This window comes from Fukomys damarensis, unplaced genomic scaffold (assembly GCF_012274545.1).
Source record: "Fukomys damarensis isolate Sample0158 unplaced genomic scaffold, DMR_v1.0_HiC HiC_scaffold_23, whole genome shotgun sequence".
In the NCBI taxonomy this organism is placed as follows: domain Eukaryota; kingdom Metazoa; phylum Chordata; class Mammalia; order Rodentia; family Bathyergidae; genus Fukomys; species Fukomys damarensis.
The window spans coordinates 56,463,320-56,487,163 of NW_022900935.1; positions in this window are offsets into that span (position 1 = coordinate 56,463,320).

Below are 23,844 nucleotides of genomic sequence, written 5' to 3' on the forward strand. Positions count from 1 at the left end.
CAGGGATAGCTCAGCAGGGTGGGATAACATTAGTCTGGTAGACTGCCAAAGTAGAAGGAATGCCAGAGAGGTACAGGGCAGAAGAAGCAAACTGTTGCAGTTGGCATAATGGGTCTCTCTGATTATAGTAAGTCTTTTGTGGGAATTCAGTGGAACTGGGGGCTGACGGGTAGGTCACGTGGGAAGGCAGATGTTGGTACTCTGGTTGTTATTTAGTCTTCAGTTTTATTTTTTCAGTTGTAAGGATTTGAGATTGTTACATTTAGGGACACAAAACATTACAGGTCATTCTTCACATGGGTTAAAGAAGAAACAAGGCACATGTGATCTGAAGGACCATAGACAAACTCAGTAGGTAACCACTCAAGGCTTTTCTTGTAGGTTGCATAAAAGGAGGCATGTCTTAGTTACCTCCTTGTTGCTGAGACACAACATCCGACATTCACAACTAAAAGGAGAAAAGGTTTATTTCGGTTCACAATTTGTAGAGGATTCAGTCCAAAGTTGGCTAACTGCAAGGCAGGGAGGCAGAGGAAGCTTGCCTATGGCGTGGCCATCAGGGAACAGAGAGGGATCAAGGGAGGAGAGAAGAAGATATTATACGTTTCCATGATCCACCTCCTGCACCTTGCTTCACCTCTAACATCACAGTTAGTGCCCAGACTCTATAATATCACTGAGGAAGGCTGTTGAGTACCCAGCTTAGCAGCAACCAGTAAGACCTCTGAGACAAGAACCATCTAAAAAATAACTATACTCTTATTAGATAAGGGGCTTTCTTGCAGTTCTAGTCAGGGGATGAGGAATTAATCAGTTAAGGAAATATGTCGTGAGGGATGTCATTGGCTGGGAAAGGAAACAGAACAGCAGGGCTCCCGGAGAGTGAGGCTCAAGGATGGTGAAGGGAGACAATGATGACAATCATTTTGGTGGCTTTAATGGGAAAGAAGGCAGCAGCAACCACCATTAGACAGGGAAGAAATTCTTGGACCATGCTGTCTGGTTGCTGACTCTATTGGCCTATCCACTGGGGTTGTTAGAACTCCTTGGATATTACCTTTCCTTTCATGGAAAAAAAAATGAATGGAAAGGGAAATTACAATTGAGGTACCCCGAAATGGGAGCTGAGGTCAGTTGGTGTTTTTTAATCCTTGAAGAATTGTTTTCCATTAGAGGTTCATTGGATAAGGCCAGGAGAGAGATTTTTCAGTACATTGTAAAGGGGTTTGGGCATTGAGGGAAAGTTTTGTAGACAGATCTATACATCTTCAAAATGCTCAGAGTTGTTATTTGGCTCAGGGAAGAAAAAAAAGCTGCTGTGCCTCTGGGGAAGGAAGGATCAAGTGTCAGACCCTCAGGTATCACAAGGTGACTGAAAATGTTAGAACGGTTTTAACTGAATTGAAGTTTTTCCTTTGAGACCTTAGATCCTCTGGAGGACAGATTATGGAGCAAGTGGACATTGTTGGCAAGGCAAATATCTTGGGGCAGGGGGAATATTAAAACAGATCATCCACATGGTGAAGAAGGTTGAACCATAGTCAAAGCAGACATCAGCCAATTCAGCCCAAAAATCATGAGAAAATAGGTGGAGCTTTCAGTACACTCTTGGGAAGGACTACCTGGGTATATTGTTGGCCCTTCCAGAAGAAGGTGAGAGGTATTAGCGGTGCTGGTACACTGTAGAAAGCACACCGTGGTGAACAGCTGGAAAGTCTTGGCTGTCAGAGGGAACAGTGGACAATGAGATATGAGGGTTGGGTGCTGGCGAATAACTATGTTGTTAATGATGTTGAGATCCTGTGTAAATTTTCATCATCTTCCATTAGATTTGGATGGGAGTATTGTAAGGGCTGGTGAGGAGAACAATAAGTTTCTTATGTATAAAGCCATCTGTAATGAGTTGTCTGCCAGACAAGGCCTCAGGATTTAAGAGGTATTGCTTGATATTGGGGAGAGGCTTATTATGATCTGCCTGGATTTTAATTGGAAGGGCTGAATGAATATGAGCAACAGAAGTGTTACAATGTGCCCAGAGGTTCTCCAGCAATACAAGAAGGCAAGATGACTAGGTTAATAAGATTGATGCTGTAGACGGTACCTGGGTAGGGGCTAGTTTAATTAGGTCAGAGCCCTCTGGTGGGTTTAACTCGAATATCATTCCCCTTTCTGGAGAAAGAGATATAGACTTGATATGCCTTCAGAAAATCCCTCCCCAACAGATATATGGAAGCCAACCAGGTGAGCCAGAAACAGAACTTTCCAAGAGAGGGTCTCATGGGAATGAAATGGGCTCTGATTTGGGAACAGCCACAGGGTGGCTAGTAAACCTGACAATACGGATAAGTTCAGAATTCCAAGCAGGGGACACTGAAAGTGTATCAGAGTTAAGAATGGATAGAGTAGTCCTCCTGTCAACCAGAACTCTAACTAGTTGATTCCCAATTTTAACATCTAATTCCCCCACTTAGTTGGTTTTAAGTAGGGGAAATATTCCATATGTGTCCCGAGAGCACCTCCAGTTTTGTTTGCAGAAGAGGGTAAAGTCCTCTTCTCAGGGTTTTATTGTAGCCAGCATTTGCATTTAAGTCAGTCTTTTCAAAAACTCCTTGTACACTTGTACAAAAATTATCTTTGGATTCTGAGATGTAGGAGCAGTTGGGGTATTCATCTTTAGCTTCTGTGATTGGAAAACTATTAGTCTTGTGGTTTTCTCCTGCCAATATAAGGCTCCAGTGCTTCGAGATTCTTTAATCTTCTAAGATCTCGAACAGCTAGGTAGCTAGGGAGGGTACTTTATGGAGATGTTTTGTTCCCCAGTTGAAGTGACTGTCAGAAAGCCCACATGCAAAGATCAAGTTAAATAAGTGGAAGGTCTCATCGTTCTGTTTCTTAATCCCTAACCTTTTGAAAGACGAGTTGAAATCTATGAAAGTAATCAAGGGCTCTTTTGAGAGTTGCACTGTATGGGTCTCCAGTTCACCTGAGGGAGGAAATCAAAGGAGTGCCCTGTGGGAAACCAGCTGCTGTTTTTGGACATTATTAAATCCCAAGCCATAAGCCCATTTCAAGTCTTCCATGTGTCCTTTCCATTTGGTAGCTAACATATATTCCTAGTCAAGTTCATTCCACACAAGCAGCAGAATAAGTTCATAAAAATCTGAAAGTTCAGGCTGGTCAGTGCCAATGCTTAGGCCAAAATGTCATCCAAATTCAGGGGAGTCAGTTTTGCTGTTCATAGCAACCTTGCTGTGGCTAAGCATTTTGATTCGGTCTAAGGTACATAGGCAAACTGTTTTCACTTCTTGTCATCTGTGTCTTAAAAGGAGCCACTAGTGATGGGCCTAAGGAATCACAGGAAGGAACGGGGATGTTGGAGGAGGTAAAGAAGTTTGCTCGGGCAATGTGGAAGGGGAAGAACAGAGGAGTGTGGAGTAGAGAGGAGTTTTGGGGAAAGGGTAGATAGATGACTGGCAGGAAGAAACGGTGGCAGCAGTGGGAACACTGTCAGTTTGAGCTTTGCTTTCACGAGTGCAAGTTTCTTTTTCTAGTTTATTTGGCAGCTCATTTAGTTTTAGAATATTCTCTCTGAGAGATACAACAACAGATTCTTAGGTTCATTGCTGAACCTTAAAATACCAGGTAATAATGCTTCTCATTGCCTCTGAGAATTTCAGTCATTTCTTTGTTTTAATCATGAAAAATAGACAGATTTTGGAATTTGAAAAGAGCCCCAACTTGATCATCTCAAGTTATCTAGGTGCAGGGACTCAGCCAATCAGACTCCTCTGAAACATTATGCTTTTAGTTATAAAGCCAGATGGAGTGCCAGCAGCCAACTGATCAGCAGGAGATTTAGGGCCTAGGTTACCCATTTTGTACACATGTAATGAAGGAATCCATTCCCAAGCAAACTAAGATCACTGCATGAGTCCCCATCATGACCTTTATGGGCAGAGTCCAATATAGCCTGGATATGCAATCCACAATAGTCCCCAGCACTACTGGAAAGACAATGGGGCTCAGGGTCTCTTGCAAGTACATTCCTGTTATTCCAGGACAGTACAGAAGAAAAACAGAGAAAGATTGCTTCCAATCCCACTTCTGACACCAAAGAGGTTCAGTACCAATTCACTAGGGGAAAAAAATCCAAGATTAAAAGGGAGGCTTTATTCCAAGAAAATAAAATAATTAGAAAACCTTGTATATGAAGCCTTAGGTTAAAAAGCAAAAGTGTACACCTAAGGGACAAAGAGAGGGGCTGTTCCCATGCAGGTCTGCTAGACAAATGAGGGACATGATCATGCAGGAAAGTGCTTGTTCCTGATTTGTTGGCTCTAGGTCCAGGTCATTGGTCAGGCCCCTATATCCAAGCAGTATTTTCTGGAGCCTGTTTAGCTTGACTATGGAAGCAGCAGGCCTGCTTACAAAGTTTGGTTTGTGATTCTTTGAGGAAGACAGAATAAATATACTGCATCGACCCCTTTGCCCAAGTGGCCACCAGTTTCCATGCTGGATTTAGGCCCCGTATTTGCTTTCCAGTGTTGAGACAAAATACCTGACATAACACAACTTAAAGGAAAAAAAGGTTTGTTTTGATTCACGGTTTCAGAGTTTTTGGGCCATAGTCAGTTGGCTCCAAGGCTAACAGATCGTGATGAAAGGGCACAAAGGGAAGCTGCTCACCTTGGGACATCTAGAAAGCAGAGAGCAAGGAAAGGGCCCACGTGGAAGAGTCCAGGATCACACAAAGTCTCCAAGGCCACAGCCTCACACCCACCCCTGCACACCCAGAAGTGTGCTTTAGGAATCTCTAGGCATCTCTCGATCTCATCAAGTCAATAGTCAAGAGTAACCAACATTGGCCCCACCAGCCACTTGGGATCCTTTGAAGAAACTGTGCATGTGTGGTACAAGTCTCAAGCTGTTCAACCCAATAATACATGTTTACAATATGACTTTTAGCTATGATTCTTCATTTGAATAGAAATTTGCAGTAAACGTATGCCTAGGACTACCAGGAATAGTCTTGAATTCAAAAACAGTTCAGATATTTTTCATATGGGACCAGGCCAAGTGTACAATGAGCCATATTTAGCTTAATTCTGACATTAGAATCAAAACCAAATTTACGGGAAAAGGATAGGCAAAGATCAGTAGTGTCAATGGGGGTTTGGCGACATTTAAAAACCAACTTGCCAAGTGATTAATGTCTCTTTGTCTGTTCTTTTGTCTCCTTACTGAGCCCCCTCTGTCTGTATTTTCACTCTCAAGCCTCTGGGGAATCTCATGTTGATTCCCAGCAAGGACTTGTTTTCCCATTGGCAATTAGTATCCCAAAGTTCACTCTTCCCCTGGAGGCTAACATGTCCTGTGTCCTGTCCCAGGGCGATCCTGTCTATGGTGATAGAAGTTAGTCCTAAAGATTAAACTGAATGGCAGTGTGCTTGTGCACAAGGATGGTTTTTGGATGGCACTTATGCGATGGAGAAGCTGCTTATCAGCCATGCCTGAGAGAAACCCTCTCGAGGCAGACTGCTGAATGTCACCATCAGAGGGCGAGAGCTCTACTTGGGAGAAAACGCAGATCTCCCTCCCAGATCAGACTGGCATGATGCCTTTGGTACTATTTACGTTTCTGGCCTCTTCTGAATAAGAGGACAGGAGTGTGGTCCCATGGCAGCCTTAGACTCATGTCTTTGGACTTTGAAAATAGACAAGTCATGCATCCCTTGGAACCTCAAATGCTCAGGACTCAGAGGCCAGACCAGACTCTACGATTTACTCTTCCTCCACAAGCCAAACAAGAACTAATTTTAAACAAACCACTGCCACCAGGCTTGAGGGAAAGACCCAGGAGACCTGAGTGACAGCACAGGTGGGCTGCAAACCCCACCCAAGCTGTTGACTCCCCGGGAGCTTTTCGAGGACTAAACACTGGTCTGAGGTTTGGGATGTCGTCCACTCTACCTGAGACTCCCTTTTCAGGTTAGGATTGGGAAATCCTCCCCACAGATGTCTCCACCCAACCAGGAGCAGCTTTCTTTGCCCTCATTTTACTTTTCATTGAGCACCCAGGTCTGGCTTCCTATAATAGATGAGCTGAAAAAGACCGCTGCTTAAAATCGTGAAACACACAGGAGCCAGAAGGTTCTGTATCAGCCAGGGCTCTCCAGAAACACAGCCCCAAAAGTAGATCTTACATTCATAAAATAAAAATGTATGTAGAATCACTCATAGCCTCTTACATAACACATAATACATATTTTATTCATATTTTTATATATCAACCATATAGAAGAATATCACAAATATAAAAATGCAAATATGTATTTGTTTTTTATTTTCAGGAATTGTGGGAACCAGAAAGTCCAAAATCCTTAAAGCAGACTGGTGTTCTAGAAACTTGAGACTTGAAATGATTCTGAGGTGTTAAGGCAGAATTTTTTTTTTCCCTGGGGAAGCTGTTATTGCTCCCAAGGCCTTCTTCTAATGGGATGAGGAGCCCCTACAATAGCGAAGTTATTTTTTTCTTAAAGGCGATAGGTGGTAAATATTAGCCACATCACAAACCACTTTCACAGCAACCTTTATTAACATTTGTTAAATGACTTGCTATTCCGGCCTATCCAGGATGGCATGTAAAATTACTCATCGTAGCTTCCAAGGGCTTTGCTGACATGGAAAATTCTTGAATTGCACAAGGGTTGCATTTATTGCCATTTTTGTGGACCTGGGGTACCTGGTGGCACTTCACCCAGATTCAGGCATTTTCACCTCCAAAACAGAAGTCTCCATGTCTAAGTAGCAACACAAGAACCTTCAGACCACGTGCTGCTTAGGTGTGGAGCAGCATTTGACTGAACTTACTTCACCGAAGGTGATGCTTGCATTCTTCCTGTACAGATGAAGAAACTCCGAAGTTTGGGAAGGTTGAGTCACTTGTGCAAAGTCACAAAGTGTATTCAGTGGCGGTTTGAGATTCCAACCTGATTTTCTATCTCCTGAGACCGGTGCCTGTCCTAGAAAGAACTGTTATCTCCATGCTGACTAGGAATTTCTTCCTTCTCTTCCACCTTGCCTCTTTCTCCTTCTTTCCCTCCTTTCTTCCTACCTGCCTTCCCACAACTGTTACAGGTGTCTACTCTGTGCATCAACCTGAGCTGGAAGTTGGCAGTTGAAGGGGTGGCAATAAAGAGATGGGCAGTGTTGCAATACCGAGAGTCAACTAACCACCGATTGGGGAATAAGTCATGAAGAGGGTTTTTAGCTGCAAAACATTTTCTTTGCCAAAATTTAAAATTTGCTTCTGAATAGAGGAAAACGTTGCCTGACCAAGCCCTGAGCACATGTACTTTTACTTACAGTTGCACCTACCCTGACAACATGTTGGTGTAAATCTCTGAATTCCAGGCTGGAAGAAACAAAAAGACGCTGCCCAAATCAAGCCAAAGTGCTCAGGACATGGGACATTTTCACAAAGGAAGGGTCCAATTTCTCCTGTGACATTTGCAAGCCTGGTAAACAACTTAGGACATTGCCTTGTCAGCTTCGGTCTGGACCCAGTCTTGGATTGGACTGACGAATGCACCACGTGGTCACAGTCGCACTGTGTAGGGTTTTCCCGTCAAAAGCAAAGGGAAACAGTGTTTGCAGCCATCAGTCAGATGTGGCTGTATTTCACACACACACACACACTGGGCAGGTTCTGCCACAACTTTTTCCCTCCAAGGAAATCAACACAAATGAAAACTGGCTGATGCTCTGGTCCACTGGAGGCTGATGAACAAAACCACAGCATGGAAACCTCCAATTCTAATATAGTTCAGAGGAACAAACAGGGAATCACTCAGTGGTCCTCACCCCCCCACCACCCCTTTGGAAGATTGTGTCCATGAAGCAAATAATTTTCTGGACCATCTATCCCACCTACTCCCTCCTGCCTTGGCAAGGAGATTAAAATAGCTCAGAATGACTGGGTGAGTGACATTCTTGGTAGTACACTGTGGGCCATGTTGATCTTGTGCTTTTAAAAAAAAAAATACAAAGTCAAATATACAACAGAAGAATTTATTTGTAAAGCAGCTGCCAGGTGAGCCTTGCATTTGGTCAAACTCTTTCATGTCATTCAAGACCTTGCTCAAATGCTTCATGATTGCTCTCTCAGGCCCCTCACTTAAAAAGCACCCCAACACCCAATATTCATATCTCCTGGATCTGCTTTATCCCCCCCAAGATCCAATTGAATATTTGCTTGTTTATTTACTCCTGACCTATTTCTCCAAGTAGAACGCAAGCTCTAAAGACATTAGCTTCCTCCTCCTAGCTACATTCCCAGCATCCAGTGCAGTATCTAGCACGTAGGAGAGGTTTGAAAAATACATGCTGAATGAATAAATCAAAGGGCTGGTCCAAGAATAGTCATTTCAAGGATCCCAATGAAAGCCAGCAGTCTCAGGCTTGATATTTGAAATGTCTCTCTTTGGAAAGCTACTCTGAAAAATCCTTGACCGCATCCGATGTGTTAGGATTACGCTGCTGTCAGAGACTAGCTGAAGTTGGGCAGTCAGCAAACCAGCAGTGAAATTCTTCTCCTTGTCACATGGACAGAAGTGTCCTCACAGAGGTGTAACATGGAAAGGGCGAGGTCAAGAACCGAAAATCAGATGGCCCCGATCCAAATTCTGAACTTGGCACGCCTTCTGCAAGCAGCCTTGGAATATTTGTTTAACCTCTCTGTTTTAGTTTCCTTGTCTATAAAAACAGGGATGATAGCAATGCTACTCGTTTTATAGGGTTTCATGTGAGGAAAAATAAGCAAATACACATAAGTCACATGCCCTGGCACAGAGGGAGCTCTCAGAAGGTATTAATTATTGGTAATGTCATTTCAAAAAATTAATAGAAACAGGTTTTTACTCCGTGAGGTGATGAAACCCCTGAAATGCTAAATGCACAAGGGGCTCACTCTCAAGTCCCTGTCACACACCTGCCTGACCCCGAGAGCGACTCCACATTTTTTGTGTTCAAGCCACCTCACCCATAGACACACAAGAAATGAAACGAGAGCAGAAACAGTAAACACAGTTTCCCTCATAGCATCATGAATTAAATAAACTTCTTTTCTCTGTAAATGTCCCAGTTGGTGTTCATCTGTTATAGCAATGGAATACAAGCAATAAAACACCCAGTTTTCTATGAGGTTGCTATGCCTCACAGTGCAAAACATACTAATGTCCAGGGAGACGTCATGATAAAAGAAATAACATTCTCTTCTCCCCCAGCGCTACACCTAACCTGGAAAAAAAAAAATCCCCATCACTGAAGGCAACTTGTGTGGGTTCCTGTTTGTAGAGTTTTCACATAATCCTATAATTGTTTTAATTCCACTTTGGTAAAGACACAACTACCAAACTAAAAATGTAAAGAAAAGGGGAGAAATGGCCAAAATACCAAAAACATAGCTGTCTCTGTGTCTTCATATCCTTCCAACACAAGATTCCTTATTTGAAGACGTTTGTGAAAATATTCAGTCATATACATGCTGCCTCCGCATTTTTGTTTATTTCCCCATCGTGCCTGTGAGAAAACTGAAGCTCAGAACTACAAATTGCTCCTGCACAAAAGGCATCCACTAAAAGAACTCCATTATGTTTGCTGCATTCTAAGACAGTGATCTACCCCTGAGTTAATCATGGTGTCCCACCCAGATAAGATTCTGAACTTGAAATAAATCCAAACTGAGGAAATGAAATGCACCAGAATATGAAATCATAAAGTCAGTCTCTGAATGGTCAGCTTCTCACTTATGGTGTTGGAGCTGCTGAACCAGTTGGCTATAAAGAAGGTTCCAGAACATTCTCGGCCATTCTGCTCCTCCTCCTCCTGCTCCTCCTGCTCCTCCTCCTCATCCCTTTGTCACAAAGGTGGCAGTGGATCACCGCCTGGTGCACTGGCCTTCCAAAAACAACCTCAGCATGCTCACCTGCAGGTTCCAGGTATCCTGGGTGAACAGCCAGGAGTGGAATTTGACTCCCATGGAAAGGGCTAAGACACAACTCAGTGGGTGGCCTCCAGTGTTTGCTTTGACTTCTTGCAGAGGAGTTTGAAGTGGAACTGTGAAGTTTCCCAAGCTCTGTGCAGGTTACCAAGGTCCACCCTGCAAACAACACTCTGTCACCCTCTGAAAACCTTTCCCCTGTGAAGCAGCAAGGAAAGAATTCCCTGCTCTGCTTCCTGGTACAATCATCCCCAGCACCCCTTGACCCAATCGGTTGGCCTTAGCACTGGAGTTCCATGAAACCTACAGTTAGCGAATGGAGCAGACTGGCTTATTCTAAACAGAAAAAGCTACAAGAAATCCGCTGCTCGCCTCTCTTTGTGCCTCTCAGATTGATCCGCAGCCTCTGGAGTAGACGAAGAGGTGCTGGTGCCTTCGACTTCGGGGAAAAGCAAAGTCAAGGTCAGAAGTCAGCAGAGCTGATGAATCTTTCCCGCAACGTGTTCAGGTCACTTGTCACCTGGCTGGCCGTCCTTCTGGGGGACAGAGGCCACATTTAGGGATGTGTATGCTAGCAAGGGGTGAAGAAAACACATTTCTATTCTGTCTTTCCGTAAAGAGATGCCAGTCATGGTCCCGCCTTTCCCGGCATACAGGATGACTTGTAGCTGAGGTGAGAATCATTTGGGGCCCCCGAGGCCTTGTCCACGCCCAAGCAGCTCTAGGGGAGATTCCTCCAGGATGCAACAAAAAGACTAACAGTTGTGGGGTGGGGGGCTGAGAATGCCAAGGGCTATGGTGTGCTTGATTCCCCGACAGTCAGTGGAAAAGTGATAACGTCCACCAGAGGAACCACCAGCGAGCAGTGACAGCGAATCTTTTCGAGCTTTCAAGGACACAAACAGCCCAGTGGGGAGCACGTTCCATAGGCGGCCCCCACTGCCCTAGAGCATCGAAGTAGGGCACAGACATACGCAGCTGCTCCCACAACCTGAAGCTGCCTGAGCAGGGTGTTAGAGCTCACGTCCTCATCCTAAGGTGCGGATGGATCTGTGCGTCTCCAGGCCACACGGACTGCCCTGGTCCGGGATGAACTCCAGTCCTCTGTGTTGTGTGTGAGGCCTTTCTGATCTGGGCCCGGCCCACTTTACCTCAGGCCCCTCTGCATCCACTGGGACTTGCTGTTTCCCCAGCTTTTCCCCGTTTCTCCTAATTCCTGGCTTTTGCATATGCTGTTCCCACCCTCCAAAACATATTTTCTCAGCTGACAGTTTTGAACTACAGTCATTTTCGTTTCACTGAAAGTACCAGGGACTAAAATATACATGCCAAGCCACAAATGAAGCAATCCCATATGACAAATAATTTTTAATGTTAAATATAGCTCGTATGTGAGCACGTGAATTTGTTTGAAAGATGAACATCGAGCCAGGCACGGCAGTGCGCACCTGTAATCCCAGCACTCAGGAGGCTGAGGCAGGAGGATCCTTGTGAGTTTCAAGGCCAATGTGGGCTGTACCGTGAGTTCAAGGCCAGCTGAACTTTACAGGGAGACCCTGTCTCGGTTTCTTTAAAAGAAGGATAAACATCAATTCATCACATTTTAAAACTCATCCCTTTAAAATGATGCGTGTATACTATCAAGAGATCACCCTTCTTTAAGTCAGATGTCTGTGGCTTGGTGTTTCCGGTCTGCACTTGTTGGAAATGGGAGGTCAGGAAAATCACCATCCGGGGTTCGGCTGAGTCTCCTCATCTGAGAGTGGGACCTGCCGCCTGACAGAGCTGTTATGAGAACCAAGTAGGTCCCCAAGGGTGAACTATCTAGTGCTGTGGACTGGACAGGGAGCAGTGACTGACCCTGTCCCTCATCACGGTGACTTTCTTCCTCACCCGTACGCTAAGCCGGCTCCAGGAGCCTGACAATGGTGACAACTGGTGCTTTAAAAAGGATGAGTTGCCACCACCCTCCTGTTCTGTAACTGCTGGGGACTTGGGGGGTCACCTTCACCGCCGTGGAGCGCGAGAAGCATCTCCCACCATGATCGCTTTAAAAGTAGGGATTGACAGGGCTACTTCGCGGAGAGGGAAACTTACTACTACAACGACATAGTAAATTCAGAGCTCTAAGCAGCAGCAGCATAAAAAAGGAAAGCAGGATCTGCTTTCAGACCCTTGGCATCTAAGGACCCTTTTCCAGAGGCATCCGCACTCGCATGTCCAACTGGAAGGATCCAGTTTCAGTTTTTGTCGTTTTAGTGTTTGAATCAGGGTCTCACTATGGTGCCCAGGCTGACCTTGAACTCCCGGGTTCAAGCATTCCTCCTGCCTCAGCCTCCCTCGTAGCTGGACCCACAAGCGTGTGCCACGGCACCTAGATATTTTTCTCCTAAGTCTAAATACAGAAACGGGCCACTGAAGGGCAAGCTGCTTGAGCTCACGCAAGTGCGCTACTCCCCTCTTCCTTTCGGTTTGCTTATCCTATCCCCACGGCTCCCGTCCCCGAGCAGCAACCCCCAACCTCAAAATCTTCCCCGCTTGCCAGAGGCGCCACCGGGCTCCTTCACAGTTTAGTTTTCCCTTCTGCCAACAATGGCCATCTGTAAGAGGCCCTCGGCGCCTGGAGTTTGAAATTGTTTTTCTTCCCTCCCTTCCTGAAAACCAGATTGTTCCCAAGCTCCGGGCTGTGTAGCCAGTGCAGACCTGACTTGCTGGCACCTATGGTCGCTTGTTTTTGCAGCGCTGCTCCTGAGCCCTGGCGTGCTGGCGTTGGCCTCCCTGTGAGAGGCGTGCAGCAGTTAGGCATGTATTTGCAGGGAAGTAAACTTCAAGGATAAACAGAAACTACACACACTCCACATCCTGCCAGCCAAGCAGCCGTCTCCTGGTTCTGACAGGTGATCCATCTGACTTCTTCCTGCAGACATGCAGCGGGCCAACTGCGGGCCTTGCAGCATGGCGGGCGGGTGAGAGCACAAGCCCGGATTCTCCACGTTCTGGCAGTGTGGACTTGGAAAAGCTCTCAGCCTCTGCAACATAGGCTCCACAGCTGAAGCCTGAGGAGAGCTGTGCCTCTTACCTTTAATGTGTAGTTTGGAACGCACACTTAGAATGTACCATCCCAGTCCAAAGAGAGCAGGTGCCAAGGCCTGCCGGTGCTGCATCCATTCTTTTGTTCCTCCAGCATGCCTACATCTTCCTTACCTCAGGACCTTTGAATGTGCTCTTTTCTCAGCCCCTGATGTCCTCTAAGCAGGAGCAGTGGCCCTCCTTCCCCTAGGTGTGTTGGCTAAAGGCTATCCTCGCTGCGAGCCTTTGTCCGGCTCTTCTATCTCAGGGATCAAATTCACCACCGCCAGGCCTTGATTATTTTCTATCTTCTTTGCTTCTTCAAAGATGTATTTCAGTTTTGGATGCTTTTGCTTTGCTGTGTCCTCCTATACAAACAGCTTCTTCGGGTGTCTCCCTTCAGGGTTGGCAGCACAGTGCCTGGATGAACCAATGACCTTGTTTTGTGCAGCCTTCATTAGTTCAAGGGAGATATCAATAAGAAGCCACCAAAACCTGGAATCGCTGACCCTGTTGGCAATTTTATCTCCAGCTGACCTCAGGTAAACAATAAATGTCAGTAGCAGAAAGATATATAGCTCAGAAGGCCAGGAAAGCAAATGGTCTTGCTGCCAGGAAAGACACTGCCAACATCTCAAAATCTTTTATTATGGGCTTCATCACCGGGGTCAGCATACTACATCAACTCTACAAAACCCTTGCCCATATCTGCTGGAGAATCTTCCCTGCCTACACAAACACATAAGTACATTTATAAAAATATCTGGACCATCTAAAAATATAACAGAAAGACTGGATGGAAAACAAGTACCATGACAAGAGAATACATAAAAATTCACAATCTAGGTCTGGGTGCCGCTGCCTGACTGCCTGGCAAGCACAAGATCCTGAATTTGATCCCAGGTACCAAAAAAAAAAAAAATCACAATCTCTATTCACACAATGTAGATTTTATTAAGCACCTATGAGCACAAAATAAATAAACAATGTGGTTCTACACTTGATAGCTGACTAACTTGCCCAGATATCAAAATAAACGATGGTGAGACTAATCAAATAATTTTAAAATGCATGCAAAAAAAGTATGTAGTCCACCATTCCTTGGTGAAATGCTTTTGGAGGTCAGAGTGGGTTAGAATTATAGAGGAAAAAATTAGAAGAAATTTTGGCTAAGACAGTGACTGGACAGGGATTGGCATCAGAAAGTTATAAAGTTTTAGAGCAGGAAAGGGGATTTGTTTCATCATTAAGGATAACTCTCCTATTTACAAATGCAGAAAATGAGCCCGGGCCCCTGCCTGCCGTCTTCCGTAAAGGAGAGAAAAGGAGTCTGTTTCCACTACATCATCTGGGACATTTTAGAAAGGGGTGGGACAAAAATCTCAGCCAAGACAACAGAATGAGTGAGCAGGGTGTGGCAATAGCTGAAGAAACAGGCCGAGGCTGAGGGAGGCAGAGAGACGTGAGGAGAAGGGCTCGGAGGTGGACCAAGGGTGGCCACCAGCTGGTTTCTCCATAGAACGTCCTTATTTTGGGCCTGTTGACTCGCTGAGCAGCTCCTGAGTCATTCCCCTCAAGCCAGTCACCAACTCAAACAGAAGAGCTCACAGATCATTCCTTTCACCTTGGGGCATCGTGGGCCCACACGAAATATTTGTTGGTTTGCATTGACTCTGATGCTGGACTGTAAGTGTGAGGTCCAGAAGTTTTATGTGCGCCTCCACCAAAGCGTTCTGTTGCAGTTAGCAAGGTTCTGAGAAGGAAAAAAAAATCAATCACTTCTTTTACAGGTAGCAGGCATTGATTGGTTCTTTTTGAATTGAAATGCTCCGTTGGCATGGGAACAAGAAACAGTTGGGCTGGAAGAATGTGGAAGAGTGGAGAATGGAGAGATAGCATGCAGGTGCTACTTTCATGCTCCCTTTGCAGATTACTACACCCAAGGCTGACACCATAGGTGTGGCCACCTTTCTCCAGCCTCCCTAGAAAAATTGATATTCCAGCTCTTTGTCTTAATGCCTGTATGATTCTGGGCATCACCTTGAGTTCTTTGAACTGTAGTCTCCCCCTGTGTTAACAACAGGCAAGCATCAGCATAATGCACGGCAAGAAGCAGGCGTTCAACAAATACCAATGCTCCTTGAGTCTTTCTTTCCTGATGGAGAGTGGAGGCTGCACAGAAAAAGGGAGAGCAGCCTGGGTGGGGTGGTGGCAACAGAATGGGAATTCTGGAAAGACAGAGCACTGCGGACTTATAAAAGTCCTCGTGGGACAAAAGGCAGAAAGTCCTACAGAAAATGAAGGAAGAGAAGCCTCTTGAAACTACAGCAGGATTCGGAATACCTGGATACAAAGTCCAATGCTATCAAGAAAAACATATTTAAAGATCGACCCCCTCTTTGGACCTCAGCATCCTCAAGTGAAAACAAGGACATCTGAATGCCAATCTCAGAAGGCTTGATGGCATGATGCCTTTGACCACAACTATGGCAGGAAGCAAGGGACAGAACAAAAGGGATGTCTCCCCTGGTTGTCTTTCCCATCACAGAGCAGAAGCCAAGCAGACAGATAATCACATCAGACCTAGTGGACTTGATGGCCCTGGGGATAGTAACAAAGGGATGTGCTCTTTTCTCTCCAGGGGTCTTGACTTCCCCTTTGTTCTAGCTCTATTTGGGGCAAGTTGGCTTGGGTAGAGGGGGAAATGGTCTGAGATTGGAAAATAAAACCAGAAAACCCACTAAAAGTGTTTGTAGCCTTGACTGTGCTGACTCTAAAGCCTTTGTTCTAAGCAGTTTTCCCCTGCCTGCCTTTCAAGGTGAAGGGAGAGAAAATGAAAGAATGAAGTATCCTGGGCAGAAGTCTATTATACCAAGCAGCGGTCTCCAGCATACCCTGGCATCGTTTAGCAATGTGGCTTAAGGCATGGATATAAGGGATGCAATCCCTTACCCTAAAACTCCTCCAGGCCTTGGACTTCTGAGCTTCCAGCAGCACCAAGCTATAGCTCCTGAGTCCCTCCTACTGCCCAAGTTGAAAAAATCAAAGACATGTGTGCTGTGAGGCTGGGTGGGCTGATACTGCTGTTCCTTTCTAAGATATCTGAGCCCATTGCAGCTAAATATATTACTCACAACAAAGGACCCTAGAAGAGGTGGAAAAGAACAACACAGATGTGTTTTCTTAGAGTTCTGGATCTGGAAGTCCAAAACCATGGTGTCCACAGGGCCACCCTCCCTCTGAAGGCTCTAAAGAAAGACCCATTCCATGCCAATGTCCTAAATGCTGGCAACCTCAGGGATTCCTTGACTTACTGATTCTTCATTTCAGGCCTCTGTCTCAGGTAGTTCTCTCTGTGTCTTCACCTCGCCATCCTCCATAAATAACTTTCTAAATTTTCCGTTTGTATGCAGACACAAGTCACATTCTGTTATGATCTACTCCAATATGACTTCATCTTAACTAATGACATCTGCAATGACCTTATTTCCAAATAAAGTCACATCACATTGCAAGGTCTTGGGGGAAGGGAGGTTAGGACTTCACCATCTTTTGGGGGGGACACAATCCAACCCATAGTACTAAGGTTTTCTAATTTATGCTCAAGAGGCCAGGATTTGAAATTAACATTCCCCAAAGATTAAACATCATGCTAGTATCCCAGAAATGGCCACTAAGATGGACACTGGTGCAAGTAGCTCCCAGCCAGATCCTGGCCTATAATCTCTTTACTACCTCCCACTTCTCTCTTCCCTGAGCTGGCAAACACTCCTGGCATCCAGGCACCAAGGAGCTTGCCACTGAGATGAATCTATACCAAGGCTGCTCCTGTGGCCACAGAACCCCAATTATGTTGCACCCAAGTGGAAATAAAATTTTCTTCTATCCCAAGAAGGGGAAAGGAGTTAGAGAGGGCTGAAGGTCAACACAGGCCTCTACAAAAGCCGCATGTATGAACAAATCCCAACACTGAACATGCATCTCATATCCAATTGTCCCCTTATCTCCAAGTCCCCACAAAGAGAAATTCAAGCCACTATACTTTCAGGGAGTGAGGGTGACAGCGATGACACCACTGTTCTGCCTTTGTTTCATATACAGAAAGTTGGGGGCAGGGTGGAAGGAGATAAGGGGTTCACTAGAAAATCTCCACCCCCGGAGTCTCCTCGCATGCTATTTCTACATTAGTACTATCAGGCCAACTACCCAAGATGCCAAACAAGAAGCTGATCGCATTTCCCAATCTTATTTGCAAACAAGCATTCATTTCCTGCTTATCAAGGCACAGCGAGGGTACTTTGTCCATTCGAATCATTGTCTTAAGCCAGTGATGCAAACCACTGAGCAAGGTTTGCCCCAGCCAGAGTCTGGATGCTCAATGTCATTGAAGTCAAGGCACAGATAATTGGCATTGAAAGGTGTGATTGCAGCCCAGTCAGCCAGGTAATCAGCCCCTGATTTCTCCTCAAGACTCTGTAGACCAATTGGAAATCTTAGCCCAAGAGGAGGCTGGAGGGAATTATCCTGGAAGTGTAGTATCCCTTTTCAAATATAAACACCAGACAATTATCCCAGCCAGTTAGCCCTTCCTTGCTCAGCACATTGCATCCCAGGGAGTGTGCAGAGGAGACCCTCTCTGGGCACAGGCAGCCGTCTCCGGGGCTGGCTCCCATGGCTCTCCCACCGGCTCAGTCTTCCAGGACTGTCGCAACCTCGGGAATCACTGCAGACAGAGCTTCCTCAACCCCGGTGCTTGTTTTGCAAACATTTGGCTGCCGAATTGGAACCTGCCTCAACCTGAGCCCTAGCTCCTTCTTGGCTGGGACGCTCGACGTCTTCTTGAGAAAGGTTGATCGCTTGCTGCCTCTCTGATCTGATGGTTGGAAGTCCCATGTGAGAATGTGTCTTTGCAGCATCCTTCCAGAGTCAGGATGTCAACTCTCTAGTCTCAGAAGCCAAGAGCCAACTGCAATATAAAATTTCAATATTTTAGTGGCATGCACATCAAGACTTACAGGACTGACAGGCAAATAGAAAAAGGGTTTGAGGCAGGGCCCCAGTCTCCCTTCTGACTGTGGGTGGCCCCCTCTGTGTGAACAGGGACACCTCCTGACAAGGAAGATACATGTGGAAATGCAATTGCTTCTATATCAAAGGATGCTTTCTCCATTTTCTTCACAGGGCTTTGCTTTAACCAAACTCACAATGGCTAACATACCAAATCAAATAAAGCAAAATAAACACGTATGGCCATAAAATACTGTCTCTCGCCTCTGACGAAGGCTGTGCAGCCAGTTACCTGGCCTGGACTCGGAGCGAGGGCCCAGCATATAAACAAAGTCTGCATACAAAACTCCGACTACTATCAACATAGCTCGTTTAGGCTCCCGCCAACCTCACAGCATCACGTAATTCTACATTATGCAATGTGCAGGTCAGCAAGAATCTGCAGAAGAGGCATTTTGTTCCTCAGAATCCATCAGCATTCGCTCAGTCAGGCCAAGCCACCCTCAGAGCTTGTACCCTCTGGAAGAGGTGTTCAGAGCATCAGGACTCTGCAACTGCATCTTCCTTCTGGAAAGCTTAGAGTTTAGGTCCCTGGGCAAAGGTCCCCTTGCCTTCCAGAGAAGGCTTATCTTGCTTCTGTGGCATCATTCTTTCCCCCTCAACATTTTATCACGAAATTTTCAAATACCCAGTAAAATCTGAGGGATCACACGTTAATCATCTGGGAGATGTATTTTTAGTGTAATCATTACTCTGTCATGCATGGATCTACATTTTCCAAGAATCTTGTCATGGGAAACAGGCGGCATGGGAGGCAGGTGCCACATGGTAGCTCAAACGGCAGCCCAGGGCTTCCTTCACAATGTCTGCAGACACATGAAAGGCTTCTGTTATAGACCAGAGTGTGTGCCAATCCCAGCTGCTCCACTTACCAGCTCTGCCACCCTGCATGGGCTTTTTACTGCTCCAGTTTCAGAGTGCTGCCTTAACACAAATGCTAGTACCCTTGAATACAAGGGTTTACTTGGAGAGCAAGTGTGTCTGTGTACAAAGACTTCTCTGCAGCTTGCCATTGGGAGCCCTCAGACTTCTGTCTCGGACCACTGGACGGTAGGGTCATGATCAGGAACTAGGGAATGTTAAAATAGCACAGCTGAGTTCACATCGCATAAACAGAATTCAGGCACAAGTCCTCCTTAAAATGTACCTTTTATGGGCTGGATTATCTTTCCCTCAAGTAAAAGTGATGGAACTTGGCCAAATCTAAACTCTGCCCACAAGCTCCACTGTGAACCCAGATACTGACAATGGGGAGGGATTTCCAGGCTGGCTCATCCCTTGTCTGTATAGCTCAGGGATGTTTCCCAAGGTGGCTGCCCACATAATCCTAAACCCTAAAGGTTCTGGGGCTGCAGCCTTGTAGGTGAGTGGTTCTTCTCTACTCCCTTTCAGCCCAAAGAGCTTTTAACTGCTTCTAACCCTTGCTGACATACACCCCTTTAGACTCACATAAACCAGACTTTTCTCTGAGAGAACATCTCAGAGATCTGTAAAGCAAATCTCCTACTTATCTAGTGTGCAAAGAGTGAGTAAATGCTGATTTTGTTTTTTCATTTTTGTTTAGGCAGCACTGAAGATTCCACGCAGGGCCTTCACATTAAGCTATATCCCCAGTTCAATTGTTATTTGTTATTTTTTTAAATACTGAGACAGGATACTGATAAATTGCTAAGTTCCAAGCTTGAGCTCGTGATCCTCCTGCCTCTGCCTCCTAGAGCGCTGACCTTATAGGTGTGCTTCATCGTGTCAGGTTGGATGCTCACTTTTTTTTTGGGGGGGGGACTGGGAATCGAACTCAGGACCTTGCACTTGCAAAGCAGGTGCAGTGCCACTGAGCTAAATCCCCAGCTCCAGGACACTCACTTTTGATGAAGAGCTTCCTTCAAGTAAGAGACAGACTGAAGCCGAGAAACAGGATATGGCTTTCCTAAAGTCCCAGACTAAGTGGATCAAAACACAGAGAAAACTAAATTCAGTTTAGTTAAGACTGAATTCAAAGCAGCTCTGAATACAGCAAGCTACTGTGCACTTTAGATCAGGAATCATTTCCATCAATAAGTCGAGAGACTTGGGAACTAAAAAATCCAACTGTAAAACACATCTTTTGGAGAAAATTGAAAACTCCCTAAAGGCATTGTCTTTGTCATAGAGAGAAAGTCTCAAATACAGGAAGATGGGACACTGGACAAATCTGACACTTTCCACATCCAGACAGGAAAAAAGGAGCATTTCCTAAAGTTTTACCATCAGTAGCTTAAGAAGGTAAGTGGAAAGCTGGAGCTAGAGCCTGGGAAACAGATCCCACTTTAAGAAAGACGCAAAGATCCGCAAAAGGCATGGACTCGTTCAGAAGGAAATAAACCAACAAACCCAGTAGGGAACTCTCCCAAGAAGAGAGTTTCAAGCCTTTCCAGAACTAAATCCATACAAACTGGACACAGATTGAAAAAGCAGGAGTGAGAGGGCACCACGGGGGAAACAAGCGAGCAGGGCCCACCAAGGGCCTACAGGGGAACTGTGGTCACAGACTTGTCACTGGGACCGACCCTCCTGCTCAGCCTCCCGGTCACACCAGTCCACCACCAGAAGCAGACATCTCATCGTGCAGAAGCAGTCAAGGACGGAAAGAGAAAGTGATGTTTTAGGTGGCTGGCAGCGAAACTGTGTGGACTGCCCTGGTTTCTAACCTACCCACAGAGCTACAGGAAGCCAAGTGTTCCTCGGGCCGGGCAGGCTTCCCCCCCCCATCCTGGGGATCTGCCAGTTTTCGCTGGCTCTCTCTCTCCAGTGTCAAGCCATCTTGTGAAATGACTGGTACTTCCTGCTTCCTGTCACACCCCAGACCCAGACACGCCACCTCTCCCTGAGTATCCGCCCTGCGGCTCCCCAAAAAGGAGCCAAGGGGACTCTTAAGGACACAGAAGCCCCTGTTCTGATAAAGAATGAAAGGAATAAAAGATCAGGAATGCTTTCTTCTCTGTTCCCTGGCTTTCTCCCACCTGCTTTTTTTCCTCTGGCTCCCACCCACAGTCCCCACTGTGGTCCCTACTCCGTGGCCTTGAATCAGGTCCACATTCCCAGTTCTTTGAGTCCCAGCCTCCCAGCTGCAAGGCCGTGGGGATGTTCAGAGAGTTATAGCTTCAAGAAATTCTCATCTCCATAGACCTGTCTACCCACCTCCCACCTGGCCTCCACAGGAACAGCCAACATTCCTTCAGTCCCACAGAGAAAGGGTGTGACTCCGATTACCCAATTAAGCCTCGGAGCCAGCATCCTATGCCCCCAAAATAATAGTATTGTATTTTTCTTGGACCTCGTTCCTTTTATTGGGTTTCTCCTTTGGTTAGCAAAAAGAACTCTTTTCCCTCCCAACTTTTCTTATCCACCAGCCTCACTCTCCTGCTCTTCCGGAGGAATCCAACCCCCAACGTCTGTCCAGTAAAGCCTCGGATCGTGAACTTGAGTGACATCGGCTATCTTGAGAAAGGCCATCTCCGGGGCCTCCTCACATGAGGGAAGCTTCTCCTGGGAGTCCACATCCCATCTAGGAACTGTTTGTTTTGGATGCTAATCCCAGGACGCTGGGTGAGGTGTGAGGCAGACTGACCTTTCCTGTTCTCTGAGTCAGTGATCTTAGATCACCAAGTCAGGTGTTAAGTGTTGAAAATGAAAATCAGTGTGGGGGCCCCTCTCAGAAGAGCCGGGGAGGTGGGAACAAAAACAGACAACCCGGGAAGGTGATGCCCAGTTTGGGCTGAAACAAAGGAAAACCTTCCTGGCTGCCATCAAACCCATCCTCATTAAAAGCAATTCAGTTATTTGGCATGAGACACACGTTACAAAGAATATTCTGCGGCCGTGACCCTCCTGATGTACTCCCCAGAAAGAGCTACAACCTGTCCAGACTCCTAAGGGAGTCTCCAGCCAGCTCCATGCCACCAAATCTCCTGGGCCCAGCTGCCAGGATAATCAAGTAGCACCTACCTAACGAGTATCTTCCCTGTGCCCAAGCGAGGGCGTTAGGGCACCCAGCGATTCTACTCCCAGCTTCTCTATACAGCAGGCATGGAATAACAATGGTTAGTGGAATAACCATTGATGTGAATAACACATATGCACACACACCTCTGTACAAAATGTTGATTTGTTTAGTAAGATTTACCCTATGTCAAAGATGTAAATATACTCGACCTGTCTCAATTCAAACTCCAAATATGCCCCGATTTTTTTGAGGTTCCACCACAAGAAAAGGAGACAGGCAAACTCAGTAACACCCTCCAGGAGCCAAACACCCTTTCCATCTAGCTGGGTAAGTGTTCACAGAAAGCGGCTGTAATAACCCGACATTTTGATTGCAACCCGGGTTCCATTCTATTCTGCCTAAAGAAGATCCAGAGGCCTCCTTTGTTCCTAACCTGGGTGCATCTGAGAAAATAATACCTTCTTTCAGAAACTAAGGAAAATCTGAAAGGTAGGACTCTCCCCTCCCAGATAAGCACTGTCGGGAGGAGGCTGGGGTGAGCCTTCCGGCCAGCTGCAAGGAAGGAGGGAGCAAGGTGCCGGGTGGCAGGACAAGCGTCTTGCTTTCTGAAATCTGAAAGGACCTCCACTCCCCTGTGAGCACATGTGGCCCAAGGCACCCCCAGCGTCCTCCGAGCCACGTCGCCCGTCTCCACGGTGGACTGTCCGCCTTCTGCAACTGGGCTATGCAGCTAATGCCTTCCAAGCACCTGCGGTTTAGGGATTGAGTGAGCTTCATGCTTAGCCTTTCTCCCTCCCTTACCTTTTCGTTCACAGTTTCCAATACACAAGGCACTTTATAATATCCATGGAAACCTTCTCAGCCACAGACTTAGAACAGAACTATGACCACGCTGTCAGCCATAGAGAAGGCATCTGAGAGCATCCAGTAATGTGGCACCGATGTGTGACTTTCTCTCTGTCTAATCAGGTCCCCAAAGGGGCATTTCCTTGTGAAGGGCCACATGCTGAGGTCTTTAGCTGAGTAAGCAGCAGCAGCCACCGGACAGGAGAGCTCAGGAATGGAGCTTCCCTCAGCTGGGTAAAAGCGGGCAGCTGTAGAGCAGGGAGCCAAACCTCTCTCCGACACTCCTGAGACGTCTGTGGACTGAAGGTTACTGCACTTTGTGAGAGGGCTCTCTGTCATTATTAGAGCGCCTGGCTGGGCACTTCTCAGAAGCAGGAGTCCTAATGTTTGAATTTTTCATTATTCTTCTCTTCACAGCCTCCCTGGCTCCCTGAGAGTGCTCTGAGCTCAAGAAAGGACAGTAAAATGTGCGGCTGAAATAACTGACCTGTCCTCTTGAAATCCTCCGTCCCCATTCTGTATACAGTTGTCCCTCAGTGTCCGTGGACATGTATCGAAAGACCCCTCACAAGTGTCAGATCCTCAGATGCTCAGGAACTTTATATAAAGTGCTATTTGCATAAGAACTTAAGGCCCATTTTCCCCTATGTGTTCAGCTATCTCTGTATTCCTTAACACCTAGCAATATAGATGCTACGTAAATAGCTGTTCCAGTCCTTTCCACGATAACAATTTTGAGGGAAAGCCTGAACATGTTCTGTACGGTTGTAATTATTTTCCTAATATTTTAAATTTGAGGCTAGTTGATGGGGAGAGTGAAGATTTGGGGGAGAACCAGCTGCATACCCTGCAAACAGTCTTTAGCAATTGCCCTCATCTT